Source organism: Chelonia mydas, chromosome 5 (genome assembly GCF_015237465.2).
Source record: "Chelonia mydas isolate rCheMyd1 chromosome 5, rCheMyd1.pri.v2, whole genome shotgun sequence".
NCBI classification, from domain to species: Eukaryota; Metazoa; Chordata; order Testudines; family Cheloniidae; genus Chelonia; species Chelonia mydas.
Genome location: NC_051245.2, coordinates 53043658 through 53064755, shown reverse-complemented (window position 1 = coordinate 53064755; position 21098 = coordinate 53043658). Strand labels below are relative to the sequence as shown.

The window sequence follows — 21098 nt, the reverse complement described above, 5'->3', positions numbered from 1 at the left end:
ATTCTGAAGTGGGGCAGGAAAAAATATCAGTGCAACATAATTTGTAGAATATTTTAATTCAAGGATTTGAACTTGTTTGGATCACCATACCTGGGAAGGTATGGTATTATCTTCATTATACAGATGGGGAAACAGACATGGGCAAGCTGTCTAAATTTTAAAAGTAAGAGCTGATTTATGGTGCTTAATCTGGGGGCCCAATCTAAGGCACATAGAATGGACCATAGAATTAGTTAATACTTAAAGATTTAGACTTAAATGACTTGCCCAAACTCATAGAGAAAGCCAGAGTTGGAAGTGGGATTAGAACCCCAGTCTCCTGACTCCAAATGAGGTCTGTTAACCTGTAGAAAATGCTACCTCATTTTTACATCATACACTATTAGCAACAAAATCAAACATTCACCCCATCTTCTTATTCTGCAGTGAACAATCAGAACATGCCTATATCTTCAGCAATACTGTGAATGCGGGGCATTTCCATTCCTCCTTGGTACCCCAGAAGAAAGGGCTTGAAAGGAGGACTCTGAGGCAGTTTATGGATTAGGGTCCCCCTTCTCAAAATGGAGTGAAGCTTGTGAAGGGGAAGGAAAGGCTGAAATCCTGGCCCCGTTGAAGTCAACTGGAGTTTTACTCTTGACTTCAGTGGAGCCAGCATCTCATGATCTGATTGTATATATATTTAACAACCCGAAACAAAATGCTTGGTATATTCAGTCTCCTCTGTAAGTGCGATCAGATGGCAACCAAGCCAGGCAAATAGTTTTTGCATGCATAGCTGGAGCAACATATTGTGGCATCTGGAAAACTGAAAGTATTCAGTTAATTTGTGTTAAGTCCTTTATTTGGTTTAAACAGCAATGATATATAGGGAAAGTCTCTTGGAAAGCTAGAATTTTGAATGGAAAGTTAATTACAGTGCCATGCTTTAATGGTATCATTTTTCCCAATCTGTACAAATGAATGCCCTGAATGTAATGACAGCGACATTCTGTTCAGTTAGGAACTGTTGGTGACATCCTTCACTAAACGAAGGTGTCTATCTCCAGCAAACGAGGGCACAGTCAAATATAAAATACTTATTTTTGCAAATGATATTCAGTCTATAAAGTGTTATTGCCTCTGCAGATGAGTGGGAAGTACTTATCAAATGCCAAGCGTCATGTAATCTGTAACATAAGGTTTCTGAAATGCCAAAAAATTAACTCCTATTGCCTCGTAGTTTGTCCACTTCATTTCAAATCCAGGTCTTGGCTTGGAGTGGTTGATGTAAGTCAATACCTTGATAGATAGATGGCATTTGTTCAATTTAAATGACACTCATCATGCTGACTTTTGTTCTAAAGCTCTACAAGGTTAATTGAGCGGATATGAAGAATAAGCTAGGCTAAAATTGCCTTTGCTCTAACTCAGAAGTGCTAATCCTCTGGACTTAATTTAAGACTCCTCCATTTTGTGCATTAGACTGAATCATGTAGGCAGTTTAAAGAAGAAAATGCTAATAAAAGACAACTTAATTTTTAAATGTACATGCAGAAGGGAATTTTAATAAAGTAAAGTTTAGTGGATTCCAATCCTAGCAACAGGAATAAAGCTAAACTATTTATGCTACCACGTGAGAGAATGTGAATGGAGAGTATTTGTGCTTTTATAATTTAAAGGTTTGCTTATAACCTACAAAACTATTTCACACAAACTATGTCAGATTTTTTGAATATATGGTGCCCTTCACTTTTGTTAGGATAGTAATATATTCCAGAAGACTGTTTTTTGATGCAAACTAATTAAGAATACATTCATTGTATGTTATATTAAGTAAGTAATTACGTGGTAGATTGGAACATTTCTGTAGAGTATTATGCTTAATTTAGTCAAGCAGCAGACTGTGTTGGAATAAATGAGCAAAGTTTAAAGCTAACTAAGAATATTTTTTCATTTTCTGTTTCCTAAAATACATTAAAAAATTACACTATGTCTTTCTCACTTGGACCTATTTAAAGGTAAAGACAGTATGTGATAGAATGCTAGAAGCTAACACCTATTGCATTCTGGGGGTGGGCGGGCACAAGCCCACCCATCTCTGAAGACCCCTCTCCCAGGCGAAGGGGAGGAGTTACTAAACCAAGGATTCAAATAAATTTGGAGGACAACAAATGATAAAATGGGAAAAAGTGTGAGGATTACAGGGTCAAAATTAGGGATCCAGAGGGGACACCAAGCAGAGAACCCTGGACAGCACCCATTGCTCCTCAAAGGTGTTTAGGGAGCTGGTGGATGCTGCCCAGAGGAACTCTGCCCAAACGTGTGATTGGAGGGAGAAATGGAAACAGGCCCCACAGTCGCAGAGTACTTCCCTGTCCAGCATCCTCCTCCTGGTTTTATAGATGGCCACTTTGGTGAATACCAGAAGAGGTTGATGAGGTCTCATGACTTCATGGGGCATGGAAAGGGTGTGCATAAATTAGGAGGTGTGGGGAAAAGTGCAGCCATAATCTTAAGAGAACGTTATGAAGGTGCTAGAAAAGGGGCTTCAACATGGCAAACTTGAGATAAATGTGTGCCAGGGTCTTTCTCATGTCACAGAAGGGGCAGGTGTCGGGGAGAGGGGTAAACTGCGCCAGGTACATGCTCGTGCTCACAGCTCCATGAAGAAGCCATCAGCTGATATCCCCGGCGGGCCGTGGAATCAAGGTGGAATACAGGCTGGCCCACTAGGTTTCCTCACGCTCCACAGGTAGTAAGAGGTACCTCTACTTGATGTTGGGGCAGGAAACAAAAGCATAAGCATGAACAGTGCTAAAAGGTAACAAGTGAGCCAGCATTCTGATCACTTGGGCACAAATCCGTTGCCTTAGAAAAGGATGAGTGGGAATATGCAGCTAATTAGCTGATCTGGCTGTGATGGTTGAGGAACCAATTAGCCATCAGCTGAGGGGTATAAAAAGACAGGAAGGAAGTGAGGGGGGAGGACTAGGCCTACCTGAATCCAGTATGTCCTGAGATCCCAAGGAAGGGAGATCTCTGTTCCTCCCAGATTCTTGGGGAAATGTCCCAAGGGCCAGCAACTATAAATACTTTGCTGTGTGAGCTTATACTGCAAACGAGTAATGTTTTTCATACTCCTATCACCAAAGTTGCCACTGACTGGAGAGGCAAAGGTTTCTGGAGTATTAGAGGATGAGGATGGAGTGCACCCAATTACACAGTATCACCAAGGTGGCATAAAGCACATTGTTGAATTCAAATAATTGTTGTGATACAAAACATGTTCAAATAAACTTGATTTTGCATGGGAATCAGGGTTATAATCTTACCACAAGGAAGCCCAGATTTACTATATGAACCTTTATTACATTTGGTAGAATACATGTGCAATCATAGTAGCATCAAACCACTCTTTTCTACTATGACAAGGAATACTCTTTTTTGTAGAAGTTATTCTAAGTCACAGAGGTGTTTGCCCTTCATAGATGGTTAGCATCATTTTCCAAATGGACTGTGTGTATACACTTTACAGGGTGAATATTTGTTGCATGACAACAGAACATAAATAATCCACTTTCTGTTCAAAGATCCTTCTTGATTTCCTTTTCACGGAACAGTCTATGTAAATAAGAACAAAACTCGATGAGTTTGGTCTGGACATGCTTTCAGTGTGAATTAAATTTGGTATTTATTGTATCAAGCCATAATGAACCCTGGTGTTTCACTGAAAATGTGATCCTGCCAGTCTCTACTGGTACAGTTCTTATCATAGTCAATACTCAATGACATCATCCACTTAGATGAGTTCAGCTGCTCTCCCTGTGTAGCTGATTTGCAGTTCTACAGTGCCACCCCTGTCCTGTCTCCATCCCCGCAAATCCGCACCTCAGCCTGTCCCTGTGATTTCTCCTTCTGAGTGACTCAAATGTTGCACAGCCAAAACAGAACTGATCTTTCCTCCAAACCTCTCTCCATTTCCCGCTTTCTCTTGGCACAGTTAACACCCCATCCTAATGGTCACTCAGGTCATAGTCCAGAGACCATATTTGATTCCTTCCTCCCTTTTCCCCCATCCCAGACAATCTAATGTCAAATCCTACTGTTTCTTTCTCCACAGCATTTCTAATATGTGATCATCTCCTTTTTGTCCACCTTGCTAAAACTCTCACTTTGCCCTCATCATCTCCTATCTTGATTAATGTGACCTCTTGCTTTCTGGTTTCTGTGACACTCACACTGGTCTTCCTTTAATCTATATGTAAAATGCAGCTAATGTTATCCTCTTTCTTAACCACATTGTGCCACTTTTAGAACCCCTGCACTGGCTCCCCCTTCTTTACCACAAGTTTAAGCTTCTTGGACTTGCTGTCAGTCCTGCCAATGGCATCAGTCTTCATGCCCCCCTTCAACTACTTCTTCCACAACCAGTTCATTTTTTTTCTGTGCCATGCTTTCTGAGATGGTTCACTGGACCACTTTCCCCTGATACCTATACAAAACGGACCAAGACACAGTCTTTTGCTTTGACACTTACAAGAAATAAGCCAAGATCAACACTTAATTCTTCTTGTTTTTTTGCTTGTTAGTAATAAACGAAACTAACAAAAACAAAAAACAACCCACCAGTCCCCACAGGGATCTAACAAGAGATGACAGTTGTCAACCTGACATATACGTATATTTTCCTTTCCCATGTTATTTGAGAGCCAGTAGTCACTCTCTCTCCAACTATATTACAGCAGAAGCCTTTTGCTACTTTGGGGCACTGAAAGATACAGGCTTGTTCCATCCTGCTCCCAGGGCCCCTGGTCAGGATCTTCATGTGCTAAGCAACTATTCAGTAATAGCACGAGAATTAAACATGGTGGTTGTGTGGTACAGTCTGGGATATTTCAGGCCTAGATACCAGTAAAGCCCAGTCCAGCAGCAGCAGCAGTTCAGTCCTGGGGTTCCTGGCAAAGAATGAAGAAAACAGGTGTGCCACTCATTTTCCTGATTATGCTGACCTTCTCCAGCTACCATCTTCAGAAGGCCAGTGAAGGTTGGCTTGCTTCCTCCAAACGTGGCAAATAAGTGAACAGGAGAGTAAAATATGTGGTGGGAAGGGAAAGTTTAAGGCCACAGTTTGCTTCCTTTCCCATAAGATGCTTCCTTCCTCATTCAGAAACCAGTTGCTGGGAAATATGAAGAGCTCACCCAGATACTGGGGATACCTATGCAAAGTCAATTGCAGGATACGTGCCTTAGATGGCTAAGATGTGTGAATGTATTAGCAAGAGTTATCACTTGTCCTTGATATATATTGTACTGAAAATTCTGAGCACCATATTTTCACAAGGACACATAGGACAACTGAACAGACTTAACATCCCTAAAAATAACTGGATAGGTAAACTTATTTTGTTTTTCCTTTAGAGGAACCTGCACTATCTGTGCTTCTGATTACTTACCTCTCAGCAAATGTCAGAGTTCTTCAGCATTTAATACCTAACCATATGTTAGCATTTCCAACTAAAATAGTTGGTTTTGATTTTATAAAGCTATTTTCCAGTTAATAAAACAAAATAACTTGACTGTAAAAAGGCTATATTGCTGTACCATGAATTATTTCATAATTTTACCATGTATAGCAACAAATGATTTTCTTCAATTCTTCAAATCTTATTTTGAAATGGTGTTGGTATAATCAGTTTTTTTTTTAATAAAAACACTGGCATCATAACTTGTTTATGTTGCACTGGCTTTCTATTCATTATTAACAATAACAATGATAAAGTTCAGAGAGATTGTAAAACCAAAATTAAAAAAGTTCTGAACCTTTTTTTCACCTACAACTTTTGGTAAATTGGTATTTTGGTGTAGGCTACTTGATCATTTATAGTTCAGAGCTGAGAAATACTAAAGATATTAGGCTAGCATTAAGAATTCTGCTTTGGAGCATATTGCATTGGAAAGTGGTAGGTTTGGGCATTGTAGGTTGGCATTTTCAAAAGCGTTCGGCCATGGACTACAATGGAAGAACAGTTAAGCAACTTTTGAGCACATTTCAAAATCCTACCCATATTTTGGTCAATGGACCCTTCCAAGGGTGCTTATGGAGACCAAATAGATTTCACTCACCAACTTAAGCTCTGTTAAATTAGTCTGGGAGCTACAAAGCCAGAGAAAACTACAGGATTTGTGTCCAATAGCCTCAGTAAAAGTTCTATTACAGGCATTACATCCAAGTCCCATGAGTTCCATGCTTCAAGGGACAATACAGGCATTATTCATTGATGAAATACTGCTGCCTCCAGCAGAGAGTACCTTCAGAAATTATATTGTAGCATAAGCCAAACAGCCCTTTTCTGAAACTAATAAAATGGTCTTACATAGAAGATCCACATATGACAAGAAACAAATTGTGTCAGTGAACAATTTGAAGGTAGGCAGGCTAGGAAAGTATCTGCGACTGAACCTACAGTATCCCTCAGAATTGTAGAATGGCAGATGCTGTTATGGAGAGGTGACATCTGTAAGGTGATAACCATTTCCTTGAAGATGCTAAGCACCCTCACCTCTCAGGATGTATTCTGTACACTGAATTTAAGATAAAAGTTCCATAGAGTTTTCAAAGATAATGGCCAATGGCTCCGCAATCACATCTGCCAACTCCTTTAGCACTCTCGGATGCAACGCATCCGGCCCCATGGACTTCTGCACTTCCAGCTTTTCTAAATAGTCCCGAACCACTTCTTTTTCCACAGAGGGCTGGTCACCTCCTCCCTATGCTGTACTGCCCAGTGCAGTAGTCTGGGAGCTGATCTTGTTCGTGAAGACAGAGGCAAAAAAAGGATTGAGTACTTTAGCTTTTTCCACATCCTCTGTCACTAGGTTGCCTCCCTCATTCAGTAAGGGGCCCACACTTTCCTTGACCTTCTTCTTGTTGCTAACATACCTGAAGAAACCCTTCTTGTTACTCTTAACATCTATTGCTAGCTGCAACTCCAGGTGTGATTTGGCCTTCCTGATTTCACTCCTGCATGCCTTAGCAATATTTTTATACTCCTCCCTGGTCATTTGTCCATTCTTTTTTGTGTTTAAGATCAGCAAGGATTTCACTGTTAAGCCAAGCTGGTAGCCTGCCATATTTACTATTCTTTCTACACATCAGGATGGTTTGTTCCTGCAACCTCAATAAGGATTCTTTAAAATACAGCCCGCTCTCCTGGACTCCTTTCTCCCTCATGTTATTCTCCCAGGGAATCCTGCCCATCAGTTCCCTGAGGGAGTCAAAGTCTGCCTTTCTGAAGTCCAGGGTCCATATTCTGCTGCTCTCCTTTCTTCCTCGTGTCAGGATCCTGAACTCGACCATCTCATGGTCACTGCCTCCCAGGTTCCCATCCACTTTTGCTTCCCCCACGAATTCTTCCCGGTTTGTGAGCAGCAGGTCAAGAAGAGTTCTGCCCCTAGTTGGTTCCTCCAGAACTTGCACCAGGAAATTGTCCCCTACACTTTCCAAAAACTTCCTGGATTGTCTGTGCACCGCTGTATTGCTCTCCCAGCAGATATCAGGATGATTGAAGTCCCCCATGATTACCAGGGCCTGTGATCTAGTAACTTCTGTTAGTTGCTGGAAGAAAGCCTCGTCCACCTCATCTCCCTAGTCCGGTGGTCTATAGCAGACTCCCACCACGACATCACCCTTTTTGCTCACACTTCTAAACTTAATCCAGAGACTCTCAGCATGGATGGAATGAAATCTCATCATTAGGAAGATCATTGGATCAGTATCTGAACTTTTAGACACTTAATCTAAACTGAACTAACTGCACTTTTTGAAGTTCACTCATTAGTATATAACATATTTGGCTAAAGGAAAAAAAATATGTTCAGTTGTAGCTGTATAGAACTAAACTAAATTACAAACAAATTATGCTTGTAAGGACCCAAGCCTTCAAACTCTGCCTCAAGTGAATAATCTTTGCTTGCTTGAGTAGCTGGAATAAAAAGTTTGCAGAATCAGACTCATCTAGTTACTTCTTAGTTAGACATATCAGTTGTTGTGTGATATTTACAAAACTGTGCCGACATTATAGAACAGAATAATTGAAGAAAAATTTGAAGAATGCTAGGATTTTATAGTTTTCCAATTAAATTCTGACACAACATTTCAGTAGGAATGTTATCTATGTCTACACAGCAAACTTTGTTACGCCTCCGATCGAAAAAATTTGCTCACTTATGCCCATGCTTAACTTTATGTATTGCAGTCAATGGTAGTTAATCACATAATTGCTTTCCTGAATTGGACTTTTGAGTACTTTGTTTTTCAACCGATAAAAATGCACTTACATACAAAAAGCTCTGAGCACATGTACAAAAATCACACCAAATAAGGCAACGGTATCAAAGTAAAGGGAAGTATGAAGTTCCAGCAAGACATATATTCCAAATATTTTTTAGGTTTGTTGCTTTTATAGGTCAAATTATCATGCTCACTTGCAATTAATTAATCAATCAAAGATTGTTAGTGAAAGATTAACATAACACAATAGAGAAAGGAAGGCTATGATTTACCAAAATGATTTGAAGACTGGAGAAGCAATTCTATTCATTTCTAACTCACTCCCAGGAACTCTGCTTCAGCATCTCTAATCAATACGCTAAAGATATCTGCAACCATATCCTTATTAGAGAAAAAGCACAATAACTAATTCCTAACGAGCTAAAACATCTCAGTGGGTTGTTATCTCGTTGACCATCAAACGCATTTGCAATAACATGTATTCATTACCAATTGCAAGTGGTCCCTTCCTGGACATCTGGACACATTCCCCAGGTGCCAACAGGGTAAAATATTATATACATTTCACAATTTGATCACATGCTAAATTTAACCAAAGTACAGAATCCCTAGAATTTTGGATAAAAACATTTTGGTTCATGCACAAAGTATCCTGTGGATTTTATGTACAGAGAATCATGGGGAGTTTAGTTCATTTGCTCACATATCCAATCTAACGTGAGACCTTTCTGCACCCTTCCTGCTTGAAGGCAGTGGAGCCTAATGGATTCTATCCCTGGGCTGACCACCAGCCTACCAGGTTATCCTGGGTAACTCACTTCCCCCTTTCTGTGGCTCAGTTTCCCTACCTGGAAAATGGCAACAATGATCCTTTAAAAAGCACTTTGAAATCTATGGATGAAAACAACTGTAGAAGAGCTAATTATTATTATCATTATGATACATGGAGCTTTGTTTCTCCATCTGTAATGATTATTGAAAACAGAATGAATTATCTGAACTCTTCTGTAAAAACTAATATTTTTTATTTTTTATAAAATGGCAATAGAAGTGATCATAAAAACAAATTATAGTAATGCCTGTGAAATACCATTATGTTTATTGCTGGTATTAATTCTTAAACCAATGAGCCCAGAGGGAACAATTGCTATGTCTAATTCCTTTACTGTACAAAATGAAAAATAAGAAACTTGACATTTTAATACAATATGATGCCCTTCATGAGTAGGTTGGGATCAGTCCTTTGAAGCCTTTTTATCAGCAGCACAGCATAGACAAATTAAGCTGTATTTCAAGGCCTAATATTCATTACATATGACTGGTGGTTATATGATGTCACTGTGGCTCTTAATGTCAGAATAATGTATTGCAGAGAACACAAGCAAGCAGAAAGGTTGAAAACATCCATTCCATTTTTAAATGGACAATAATTTATAGAGCTTGAACACAGAGATGAATGAATAGCATAGCTTTAGCTAATTAGTCTTATTATCTTTAATATACTGAACCACAGTATTGGGCATGACATTTCTACTTTTGTGTCTTAATAAAATAAACATTCCTACACAGACTACCACTGATATACAATGATAATGCTAATAATCCATCTGGGTGCTATTTGGTCCAGATCCACCAAATTCTTATACCCCCAAATCCTTTGCCACAATCTGAGCCCTCCAAAAACAATTTTTTCCTTTGTCATTCCCTATCCGAGACCCTATTTCTACCTTCTAAGATGCCAAGATAGATCCTTATCTTATTCCTTCCTTATAATGGGATGTAGCTATCTTTTACTGCCCTGTGAAGTGGGCTTGGAGCTATGGGTATCCCCCATAACTAATAACACCTAAGAAGAGGCCCTACTCAACTAAAATGTGGTGATGAGATTTTTTTGGATTAAATACCAGCTTCCTAACTGCACCTGAGGTAATCCAGGATGACTGGGCCTTGCTAAGCTCAGAGATATACAAATGGGATGAGTTTCTTGCAGGGATATGAACAAGGATTTAGTGATTGGAAGCTAGAACAATGGGCTCTGGAGACATATGAGATGTTTTCTGTTTATAGTGTTTTCATTTTGTTTTGCTTGAACTTTTAAACTGTATGAAGGGAACGTGACCAGAGTCATATCTCATTAATGTTATTTTGGTTGCACCAAATAAACTTGAAATCCTATTTAACTTGGGAATCCTGCTGAGTTTGCTTCCACCTGCATGTTCTTACTGCATTCCCACTCCTGAATCAGTGATTCTGGTACCAATAAAATATCCCAACCCATTAACTATTTATTGCACTATCACTGTTATTCTGTCTCTACTGCACAGTTCCAGCTGCGACCCATCTGACCATACGCCTATGTTTCAATGATCCAATAAACATGCTTTAATCCATCCTTCTGTATACAAATGTGAGCTGACTACATGTACCAAATTACCCAGAAAAAAGTGAGACAGTAATTAGGTTTCCCTCCCTGCCCCCCCTCTATTTTATTCAGATCTCAGAATACCTTTACTAAAATTGTTTAGGAGCTAGGCAGAAAGATCCTTTAATTAATAATATTCCTGATGTTCCTAGATGCTCCTTATTCCTTGAATTAATGTGATGGGAAAAAAGTGCTGGAGTTAGCAACGGAAGTAAATATTGTTCATCAATCAAAGAGGAAGCTGAACAAAGTTTTGGAAAAGGAAGAAATACAGGGGATAAGAATTAACTGTGTTGGGGAGGGAAGGGTTAAGATGATGGGACATACATGGATTGATGTATTTTTTCTTAGGGCCTTACTGTCCCAAGTAGACACACTGATTTTAATGAGTCTACTTACATCGAGTAATACTTTATTCTGCAAGTGTAGTTCTAAGGTTTGTTAGAAAATATGTGGCATAGAAGGCCCCTTAAAGGCTTCCATAGAGGGCCCACAAATGGCTTGACCAGTCATCCATAAACCTGGATATCCTGGACGCCCCATCATCTCAGGCATTGGCACCTTGACAGCCAGATTGTCTGGCTATGTAGACTCCCTCCTCAGGCCCTATGCTACCAGCACTCCCAGCTATCTTCGAGACACCACTGACTTCCTGAGGAAACTACAATCCATCAGTGATCTTCCTGAAAACACCATCCTAGCCACTATGGATATAGAAGCCCTCTACACCAACATTTCACACAAAGATGGACTACAAGCCGTCAGGAACACTATCCCCGATAATGTCACAGCAAACCTTGTGGCTGAACTTTGTGACTTTGTCTTCACCCATCTATTTCACATTTGGGGACAATGTATACCTTCAAATTAGTGGCACTGCTATGGGTACCCGCATGGCCCCACAGCATGCCAACATTTTTATGGCTGACTTAGAACAACGCTTCCTCAGCTCTCGTCCCCTAATGCCCCTACTCTACTTGCGCTACATTGATGACATCGTCATCATCTGGACCCATGGAAAAGAAGCCCTTGAGGAATTACACCATGATTTCAACAATTTCCATCCCACCATCAACCTCAGCCTGGACCAGTCCACACAAGAGATCCAATTCCTGGACACTACGGTGCTAATAAGCAATGGTCGTATAAACACCACCTCTACCGGAAACCTACTGACCGCTATGCCTACCTACATGCCTCCAGCTTTCATCCAGACCACACCACACGATCCATTCTCTACAGCCAAGCTCTACGATACAACCACATTTGCTCCAATCTCTCAGACAGAGACAAACACCTACAAGATCTCTATCAAGGGTTCTTACAACTATAATACCCACCTGCTGAAGTGAAGAAACAGATTGACAGAGCCAGAAGAGTACCCAGAAGTCACCTACTACAGGACAGGCCGAACAAAGAAAATAACAGAATGCCACGAGCCATCACCTTCAGCCCCCAACTAAAACCTCTCCAGCGCATCATCAAGGATCTACAACCTATCCTGAAGGACGACCCATCACTCTCACAGATCTTGGGAGACAGGCCAGTCCTTACTTACAGACAGCCCCCCAACCTGAAGCAAATACTCACCAGCAACCACACACCACACAACAGAACCATTAACCCAGGAACCTATCTTTGCAACAAAGCCCGTTGCCAACTGTGTCCACATATCTATTCAGGGGACACCATCATAGGGCCTAATCACATCAGCCACACTATCAGAGGCTCGTTCACCTGCACATCTACCAATGTGATATATGCCATCATGTGCCAGCAATGCCCTTCTGCCATGTACATTGGCCAAACTGGACAGTCTCTATGTAAAAGAATAAATGGACACAAATCAGACATCAAGAATTATAACATTCAAAAACCAGTTGGAGAACACTTCAATCTCTTTGGTCACTTGATTACAGACCTAAAAGGGGCAATTCTTCAACAAAAAAACTTCAAAAACAGACTCCAACGAGAGACTGCTGAATTGGAATTAATTTGCAAACTGGATACAATTAACTTAGACTTGAATAGAGACTGGGAGTGGATGGGTCATTACACAAAGTAAAACTATTTCCCCATGTTTATTCCCCCCCACCCCCAGCCACTATTTCTCAGACGTTCTTGTCTACTGCTGGAAATGGCCCACCTTGATGATCACTTCAAAAGGTTCCCCCCCTCCCCCCCCCCCCCGGCTCTCCTGCTGGTAATAGCTCAACTTACCTGATCACTCTCGTTACAGTATGTATGGTAACACCCATTGTTTCATGTTCTCTGTGTATATAAATCTCCCCACTGTATTTTCCACTGAACGCATCCAATGAAGTGAGCTGTAGCTCATGAAAGCTTATGCTGAAATAAATTTGTTCGTCTCTAAGGTTCCACAAGTACTCCTTTTCTTTTTGCGGACACAGACTAACACGGCTGCTACTCTGAAAATAGTCCTCTATGAGGCAGGTAGCCTCAGCAAGGTTTACCAGACAGTGTCTGCAAAGCTGGTCTCAATCAGTAGGTGGAAGAATATGTATGAACTGTTCTAGGACTATGAGTTCAGCTCCCTGGGGCTCTGTTTGAGATTCTGGTTTTAACTATCACCAGCAGCAGTCCTTCAGCCTCTGGGCAACTGCTTGAGGTTGTGCATGGCAGAAACATTGATGATAGGACTCTTCATCTAGACCTAACATGTCTAATATGGCTGCCGTGTCATCCAGTCCCCGATATGCTACACTGGCTTCTCTGATGAGGAGTGGGGTGAGACAGACTGCCCACTGGGCTGGGGACCAGTGTGAAGCCGTGGTTACCCTCTCGTTAGTCTGCCAGCTATCGAAGGAGCTGATTCACTTCCATAGTTCTCTGGTGTACATAGAAGGAAAAGAAAAGAGGAGGTTTTATTTTTCTCCTAGCTTCCCTTTTCTGCAGAGAGGGTCCAATGCACACAAGCCCAACTTCTGGTACCATGTTGTCACAGATTCTGGGTCCCATGGAGGATCATTGCTGCCCCGCTGGGACCCTCTTAGTTTGCTCCTGGTAAGGGTGGTTCTTTGATGCTGAACTTTGACGGAGTCTGGAAGTGTGCCTCAGTCGCTTAGTTGTGGTTAATGAGACAGCCTGGAACATGTCTGTTGCCCCTACACTGTCCTGGACCTTTCTGCCTCCTCCTCTGTACTCCCTTCTTGATATTAGGCCTTATTTCCTCCATTGGGTGTAACTGTGAGTGCCCGCCTCCAGGATTGGCAGTTGCATGTGGGTGTGGCTGAGCTGCTTGCCTGCAGACAGGAGAGGCTCCTCACCCCCTCCTGCCTAAGCTCAGTATGGGGTTTGTAGACCTCATTAAAGGCAGTCTGTCAGAACTACCAAATAACAGGGAGCATCTGCAACAAGGTAGCCACACTGAGCAGACTGGAGTAGCTGTTTCATTATGACCCCATATACATGCCTCAGATTGCCTAGTTAGACCCTTGCTTGCAAACTGACTAAACCCGTAGGCCTCATAGGAATTACCTCAAATGACTCATCAGGCTCAGACTATTCATAACAGTACCCCCCAGTGACAGGGCACTATTAGTAGAACCCTGGTCACTAGGGATGCTGCAGGACTGGGAACAGTGCAGGCTTCACTGAAGCCAATTAATTAGTCTCTGTTGGGAATTACTGACACTTGGGTGGCAACTGTTGGGCTAATGATGCAATTGGCTCTGTAACTGAGAGGATATCAGTGGGAGAAACAGGAACAGAGGAAGCACAGAGGGTGACCCTGGGTTGAGGAGAGAAGGTTGTATGGAAGTCTCTTCCTTCTATAAGCCTTCTATGCATTCTGTTATACCATGAACATGAAGAATACAGACATGGTGAAAGGGTAACAAGCTGGTGTGTGTATGCGGTTAAGAGTTTGAGAAACAAGACAGGGAGTGCAGTACACTGAGTAATGAGAGAGACACTCTGTGACACCCCCACCCCTGAAAAAAGATGCCTTCGACAAGTCCTCAGACCTGGTTTATCGGGATGTGACTGATGGAATACTCAAAGTAGAGCGGGTGCATCTGGCTCCACCAAGTGATCAGTTAGACCATAATCCTCCCACTTGACAAGATAAATGAGTTTTCCTTCACATACTTTGGATTCTAAGATCTGCTTCACCTGGAATGGGATGGATGGCAGTGGTGGCTAAACTCATTAATTTGCTTTTTTCCATCAAGGAAACATGGAATACTGATTGTATTTTCATTGTCCTGGGCAGTTGGAATTTCAAGGCTACAATGTTGATCTGCTGGATGACCCAAAATGGGTCCAGGTATTGCTAATCCAGCATTCGTAACGTTGGGTAGATCAAAGGTGCTGCTTGGAAAGCCATAGTTTATCTCAAATAGTGATGTGAGGACTTCCCTGCCAACAGAGATTGGAGTAGCATTTATTATCCCTGTTGGTCAATTCCAGGTGGTCTTTCAACTCCTCCTGGACAAAGTGAAGGTGTTCAACCAGGCTGGAGACTGTGGGTTCTTAGGAGACTTGTGGCATGGATAGGTGAAATCAGGAGTAGAGTCTGTAGTTATCTTAAAAAAGGACTGTTGATCTGTGGTCAGAGTTGTTGTACATGAATTTGGCAAAAGGGAGGGGGAAAACCCAGTTATTCTGCTGGTAATTGATAAAGTAACAGTGGTATTGCTCAAGAATGTGGTTCTCTCCTTCCGTCAATCTGTTAGTGTAGGGGTGATAAGCTGAGAAGACATGCAAATCCACATTCCAGAGCTTTAACAACTCTCACCAGAAATGTGAAATGAAATGCAATCCTTAAATCAGAGGTAGCATTACATGGTAGACTGTGGAGTTTGAGTACATGGTTGAAAAACAGTTGGGCTGTTACCTCCACTGGGGGAATTTGAAGACATGGCACAAATGGAACATTTTTGTAATTAGGTTGACAATGACTAGCACATTCTTGTGGCCCTTGGAATTGAGAAGGTCACTGTTAAAGACCATGGAAATTTTTTCCACTACCAATTCCATCTCAACTCTGGTCATCCAAGTGCCCAGGGGTTTCATATGGGCAGTCTTTGTTTGAGCACACGGGTCACAGGAGTTTATGTAGGACTCTATATGAACAAATTCTGTTTTGACTACTTGAAATTTTGAGACCAGCTTCAACGTTTTCCAGTGACTGAAATGGCCAGTCAGGGGTGAACTCTCACTTAGAGTATGGCTAAGTCTGGTTGACTGTCAGGGACAGAGAGTCCATCTTTAAACAGGAGGATCTCATTCTTGAGTGAGAATTTCAAGATGGGGCTAAGTCTGTACCAGCTGGCATAAGTTTTGCTGTAAATGGATCAAGGGGTAGGAGGGACTTCTTGAGAGACAGCAAGTTGTTCACCACTAGGTTAGTGAAATGACAGGGTTTCAAGACTGACAGGTCCTGGAGTCCCATCTTCTTTGTCCTGGTACTCACTCCTCTGGGACTAAGTGTGAGGCTTATCATTCCTGGTACTGGGCTATAAATCGGGGTGAAGTCAAACCTGGGTGGGGGAGGGGGAGGGAAAGAGAAGGACTCTAGATTCTTGTGATCCTTATACACTTGGACTGGGAAAAGTATGCCTTCCCATTGATGTCAACATTTCTGAAAAGTGGCCTTGATGGCTAGCAGTTCTTTGTCACCGATTTCATAGTTTTGTTGCATGGGCATCAGTTTCCGAGAATAAAATGCATTAGGATGGAACAAACCCTGGGGCCCTTGCCATGGAGACAAAACTGCTCTGATCATATAATCAGAGGCATCTGCTTTGACAAAAAAGGGTATTGCCAGCCCAGATGGGCACTGTTTAAATGCTTCCTTATATTGATCAGAAGTGGACTGGGATTCTGGTATTCTTCTGCAGAATCTGGGTAATTGGGGTCACCACTTTTGAAGAGTTTCCAATAAAAGATGACAGGTTTCAGAGTAACAGCCGTGTTAGTCTGTATTCGCAAAAAGAAAAGGAGTACTTGTGGCACCTTAGAGACTAACCAATTTATTTGAGCATAAGCTTTCGTGACCTACAGCTCACTTCATCGGATGCATACTGTGGAAAGTATAGAAGATCTTTTTATACACACAAAGCATGAAAAAATGGGTGTTTACCACTACAAAAGGTTTTCTCTCCGCCCACCCCACTCTCCTGCTGGTAATAGCTTATCTAAAGTGATCACTCTCCTTACAATGTGTATGCTAATCAGATTGGGCCATTTCCAGCACAAATCCAGGTTTTCTCCCCCCTCCCCCCCCCCACACACAGACCCACTCTCCTGTTGGTAATAGCTTATCTAAAGTGATCACTCTTCTTACAATGTGTATGATAATCAAGGTGGGCCATTTCCAGCACAAATCCAGGGTTTAACAAGAATTGGAATTCATTTGTAAATTGGATACAATTAACTTAGGCTTGAATAGAGACTGGGAGTGGCTAAGTCATTATGCAAGGTAACCTATTTCCCCTTGTTTTTTCCTACCCCCCCCCCCCAGACGTTCTTGTTAAACCCCAGATTTGTGCTGGAAATGGCCCACCTTGATCATACACATTGTAAGGAGAGTGATCACTTTAGATAAGCTATTACCAGCAGGAGAGTGGGGTGGGGGGGAGAGAAAACCTTTTGTAGTGGTAAACACCCATTTTTTCATGCTTTGTGTGTATAAAAAGATCTTCTATACTTTTCACAGTATGCATCCGATGAAGTGAGCTGTAGCTCACAAAAGGTTATGCTCAAATAAATTGGTTAGTCTCTAAGGTGCCACAAGTACTCCTTTTCTTTTTGCCAATAAAAGATGAGAAAACCCAGGTAACTTATCTATCCTGTCAGGGAAAATGACATAACTAAGAATTTGACAAAATGGTGGTCAAACTCACTCTTTTTGGGTTTTCCATACAGGACATTTGCTTGGAGGTGTTTTAATACTAGGCAGATGTGCTGGTCTTGAGGAGTTGATTTTCTGAGAAGCTGAGGATGTCAACCAGCTAGATTACCACACACTGGTCTAAAACATCCCTAAGAATATCACTGGCAACGTGCTGGGGCATGGCAGGAGCAGTGGAGAGAGACAGAAATGCACAACTGTGTACTCAAAATGGCCATAACAGGTGCAAAATATGGTTTTCCATTCGTCTCCCTCCCTATTGCAAGCAAGATTGTAAGACTGAATTGGTGAATGCCTTAGCGGAACTGACCCTGTCTAACAGCCCATTGTCAAAGGCTAGGGTTATTGTTTTCTGTAGTGATGTTGTTCCGTGCATAGTGACAGTCTACAAAAAGATACAAGGAACCACTTTTCTCTTTAATGAAAAAAATCAGGGCTCCAGCAGATATGGATGGACAAATGAAATTGTTTGCAAATTCTTGTCAAGTTATTCTCTTAAAGCCTGGAATTCTATATCTGATAAAGAATAAATCCATCTGAATTGAATTTTGGCCCCTGGCTAGAGGCCTGTGGTGTGGTCACAGGGTCTATACGGGGATAAGATGTCAGCGTTTCTTTTGTCAAATACATCACCAAAATCTTTCAGGGATTAACGAGCCATTGCCTCCCTTGAAGCTGCTGATCACCGATGGCAGTGACCTTTACCATGCCTCTTCTCATTTTCTGGGAACCTGAGTCAGCCAACCACAGTTGTCAGCAGTAGCTCAACTCAAATCATCTCCCTTGTGTCTTCCAAGAGATATTTGCACTGAGAGCCAGGGAATACTGTATGAATGAGAACCGTAGCGAGTTTATTACATTAAATGGCAGAGTTTCCTCATGGTCTTCTATTTTGACCTGGAGCAGTGTGTTTTCAAGGGAGACTAGTCCCTAGAACAGCATGCTACCATCAATCAACTCCACTAGGTCTTGAGTGAGCTTCTTCCACATTGCAATTGGTTAGCTTTGGTGACCCTACATTCATAAAATTACTAGAAGAACCAGACTCCACAAGCTGGGTGCAGCTCACCTGAGATGCAGTTGGGATGCAGAGGAGGAGCAAGACCTGAATATGGGGAGGGTGACTGTTCACGGCTGCAAAGATACACCTTGGAAGAAGTGGGGGCTTGTGTGTAGGACTCAGTTCCATGGTTGCATTGAGCCAGAATGCCTTGAAATGCCTTCCTGGATTTGCAGAGGGCCTGGATTTAAGGGGACACTCAGTAGCCAAATGGCCTTGTCTACCACAATGTAGGCAAAGGCCATTCTGCTGCAGACGATCCTTTTCTTGATTCATGATGTGCCTTCATGTTGCATCTGTCTCCATAGGATCTGGCTTTAGAACAGCCCATAGAGATGACCAAAATGGAGCAGGGTAGGCTATGGTTGCAGGTATGTCCTCCTCTTTTCTTGGTGTCTCTGAGATAGACTGTCAATCTGGATGCACAATTTGATACAAGTTCAGAATAGTGGGTGCTTCTACCCAAACCAATTCATATTTTACATAATTGTTCAGACCCTGCCAGAAATGGCAATCTGGGCTGCCTTGTTCCATGCCATATTGGCAACCAGTTGCTGAAAATGAGCAGCATATGCCAAGATGGTCTGATGGCCTTGCCTGAGGAACTGCCCAAATGGCATTAACAGTATGAATGCTGTTGGATAACTGAATATTACTGAAAAGATGTGGACTAATTTATCAATATTAGTAAGAATTGGGCTTGCTTGTTCTAAAACAGAGGCCCAGTCTGGGACTTCACTGGTCAATAAAACTGATAAGCCTCACCTTGGTCTGGTCATCAATATACATCATGAGATGCATCAAGAACAAAAGGCAGCATTGCTTAAGAAAACCACAGAACTTCTGGCAGTTCCCATCAAATCTTTCCAGCAGTGGAATCTTGAGGCCATGTTCCAGAGGGACTGTATCTGGCAGTACTAGAGGTGCTGGAGCTGCCAGGATTTGTGAGTGAAGAGAGGCATTCTCCAGATGAAGCAGGACAAGTTGACCGTGAAGGTTGTGGACCAGCTTTGTCATCTCAGTGATGAACATGCCAGGGAGGTCATCTGAAGCCCACAGGAGAAGTCTGCTCAAACTCTCAGGATAGCTGAATGGCTGACCTTGGCTTGAGCTGGAACAGGTTCAGGCATGAGCTGGAGCAGGCAAAAGCTCAGGCTGCATCTGGAGCAGGGCCAGTCTGTCAGACCTACTAGGTAACATCTCCAACAAGTTAGTGATATTGAACAGACTGAAGTGGCTGCTTTCATTAGGAGCTGATAGACCTGCTTTGAGGTCACCTGGTAGACCCTTGCTTGTAGGTTGGCTGGACCCTTAAGACTCGCAGGTAATTATTTCAAAAGACTCATCAGGCTCAGAGACTACTTATCACATGGCAATGCTGATGCCTTTGCCAAGCCTCAGAGCACATCCAGCGTGAATTAAATATTTCCAGAAGTCTTAGTGGAGTCAGACTGAGATAATACAAAGTGCTAGGCCTTCTTTCCTTTTCATGTGAGCCACGTTCTTCTTTATCATCACTCTCCTTTAGGCCGCCCGGAAAACTGGACAATTCTCCATCACTTTCCTCATATTTCCATTCTTTATATTTAGGTAAATCTGCTAATTCCTTAGTAATAGGACTTCCATCATTTACACTTCGCTCCTCAATTTTTTCTGCCCTGGGATGATTGCTACTGCTTAAAGCCCAGTCTGTGTTGTTCAGTTTCAGATACTTTGCCATCAGATTTGCCCCTTGCTTCAACTAGATTGCAACTAAGCTTTTCTCTTCCTATACTGAGCTCCTGAAGGCTGCTTCAGGGGCATCTATTATTTTCTATGGAGGAAAAGCAGATTGTCTTAGGGAGAGCAAAAGTTTATGTTCTGCAGTCTTCAAAAGTCATCAAATATTATGTGTTAAACATGGCAAACGCTGTAACAATAGTTCTTGTATACTGTTGAGTAGATAGGGCATTGATAGATATCTCTGGCATCTCATTAAATATGTCCTTTATTAGTCTCTACTTACTCTCTTCAAGTCTTAGAACACAAGTACACTCACAATTACGCAATAAAACAAGGTTCACATTATTGCAGCTGGGCTCTCACTTCACTTCACTTGGTTCTTATATTTCACTGACTGACTGCGGATGCGTCACCCCTTATATACCCGCAATGGCATGACTGACAACATTCTAAGAAGTTTAAGGAAAATGTAATTTTCAGAAAGTCTGGAAGGTTCCATGAGATTCTACAAAGGTTCAGAAAATTCTCGGAGGTTAGTGAAAAATGAATCCACACACAGAATACTGGAAACATTTTACTTCAATCATTCTATTTTCCCTTTTGTCGCTAACAACAAAAACCAGCACCCCAAGCCCGGTGCCCCCAAGCCCAGAACTCCAGTGGTCAGCTGGGTTGCTTGCCCCTAAATCTGGCCCTGCCCATCAACATTTCTTGATATATGTGATTGTAACATTTTATTAACTGT

The 21098-nt window shown here is 41.9% G+C and overlaps 1 long non-coding RNA gene across 1 annotated transcript in view; it reads right to left on the bottom strand.

Annotated features, from left to right (window-relative positions):
* Positions 1 to 3333: 3333 nt before the first annotated feature.
* LOC122465858 overlaps positions 3334 to 21098 on the bottom strand; it is a 35091-nt gene continuing 17326 nt past the window's right edge. Inside the window, exon 3 of the long non-coding RNA XR_006290971.1 lies at positions 3334 to 3603. This is a non-coding gene — a long non-coding RNA (uncharacterized LOC122465858). The remainder of the gene's footprint in view (positions 3604 to 21098) is intronic.